Source organism: Penaeus monodon, chromosome 8 (assembly GCF_015228065.2).
Source record: "Penaeus monodon isolate SGIC_2016 chromosome 8, NSTDA_Pmon_1, whole genome shotgun sequence".
Taxonomy (NCBI): Eukaryota; Metazoa; Arthropoda; class Malacostraca; order Decapoda; family Penaeidae; genus Penaeus; species Penaeus monodon.
The window spans coordinates 41,687,090-41,689,589 of NC_051393.1; positions in this window are offsets into that span (position 1 = coordinate 41,687,090).

Here is a 2,500-nt window from a genome sequence, read left to right on the forward strand (position 1 = left end):
CAGGGGGCAATTTTAATTGTGGAAAGCTGTGAAGAGCATAGTATTATTGCGACGAGCGAGATATATCCCTCGCTCATTTCGACTGAATTCCTTGCTGCCTCGCGCTCCTGGCTAGCCTGTCCATATGCCCGCCGTGACGTCACCAGTACGTTGCACTGCCAGCACACACAAACATACACACACACACACACACACACACACACACACACACACACACACACACACACACACACACACACACACACACACACACACTCACTAATGATATCCTAATGATATTCCTAGCATATTTTAATGGGGAAAGATAAGAATAAGCAAGGATCCAGTAAGAGCAGCCTTGACGAATCTGAGGGAGCAACTGCAAGACTCCACCTCCCATTGACGCCGTTATAGTGGATGATTCAGTTGGATGACAAGAGGGTGGAAGGTCGTCGGAAGGAGTAAGAAGAGCACTACAGACGAGGAAAGGCTCCTAGGAAGGAAGGGTCTGACCGCTTTGAGGAGCTGATTCGTCGACTTGTTCCCCAGCACCCCCTTCACCCGCACTTGCCAGTGAGGGATTTTGCCGCGCCCAATGCCTTATATATTCCGCCTACCCCCAAAGCAGCAGTTTAGGGAAGGGTCCTACTATGCTTTAGTAGTGGACCTCCCAGCTTGCCATTGTCCAAGCAGCACTCTATACGTGCCTTACCTCAGATATGCGGCATGTGCTTGAACACAAATTGGATGTACTCACAGACCCATCATCCTCTTTTGATGACATCTTGAACAAACTCGAAGCACATGTTAAAAAACATTAAAAATAAAGCATTGGAGGTGAAAGCAAGAAGGCAAGACCTTTGATGATCTTTGGATCAGGCTTAACATTTTATTGCAGGAGATAGACCTTTTGCAAGACACAGGATCAATGATGCTGTGAATAGTGGAAGGAGCATGGCATACTCATGGACATATGTGATGAGGAACTCATCCAGAACCTCACTGAAATAGGGCGCTCAGCCAGGTTGCAGGACGCTCTGGAGAAATGTGGGTTTCATGACTCATCAAAGACTGCACCATCAGCCTTAAGGGACATGTTTCAGCTCGTGAAGTCTCAATATAAGAAGGAGGAAAAGGCGCCCCATAAACGGAAGTCCTGGAAGCCCTGTGGCTACTGTGGTCATGAACATGAGGGAGGTTCGTGGCCAGCCACCAATCCCACATGTCGTTCCTGTGGCAAGAAAGACCATTGAGCTGGCACTACAAAGTGTCCTGCTAGGAACACCAGGTATAGGACATGTAACCTGCAGGGAAACTATTCAAAATGCTGCCCAGGGAAGCAACACCAGCAGCCAGAATTTAAAAGTGGTATCTCAGTGCCTCTTTCGGCATCCTACACTAGGAATATCACTAATGCACGACTTAAGCTTAAAGCTTCACCTAAAGTCTGTGTGTCCATTCAGCATGATGGGTCTTCAGGTAGCCTTGCAATCATCCCGACACAGGTTCAGACACGACTGTCACTGAGCTACAGCATTTCTCCAGTCTTAGACTGTCTAAAGGAGACCTGAACTGCTACCAAACACAACGCTGATGGGTCAAAGGTGCCACTAGCAACTGGGTCCTTCTGTGGATGGCAACATTCAACCAAATGTTGGACTGATGTCCATACTTCGCTTACCACCCCTTTGCTGTCATGAGCAGAGTACAATTTCCCCAGTCAGATCTCAGACAAATAGAGTCCAGGGTTCGGAAGTGAAGCAAATACACAAGTGTCGTATCCTTCTCAGTTCCCACCTTTACCACTGGACAAGTTGAAGTCACCTGAAAATACAAGGAAGTATTCCCGTCGCCAGTATGCAGAATTGTTGGTTAGAAAGGATGAGCTGAAATCAGGCCTACTTAAGATAATAGAAAGCCCACCCATGAGAAGTTATTTAAGGAGATGCAAGTTGTTGTTTTGGCTGTCAGCAAGTGCAAGTTTTACTTCATGGACTTCAGCACTTCACTTTGATGACAGATCACCGTTCATCGTTTCCCATTCTGAACCATTATTCCTTAGATGCAATAGAACCCACGCCTGCAGTGCATGGAAAAGACTATACCGTACATTTTTTACTGCAATGTTGCGTGCAGTTAAGGAGTCGTGCATTCCTGATGCCCTTTCACGATTAACTGTAAGTTGCCCAACATTCAGTCCTTGGGGCCATCAGAAGCTGTGCATGAACAAGGGGGTCTCTTCATTGCGGAATTGCATACAGCTACATCAAAGGATTCTTCGTACAAAGAACTCCTTCATGTGAAGTCAGGATTCCCCACATACCATTTCGACCTGCTATGTGCCCTACATCCATACTGAAAAATGCAGGACGAGTTGTACAACGAGGGTGATCTGGTGTTATATAAACCTCAAGTTTTTCCTCCTACTTTACGTTGTCATGTCTTGGCTCGCTTGCATGACATTTTTTTGGCCAGCCATCAATGCAAATATTGCAAATACTGTCCGTGAACCATGCCAGTG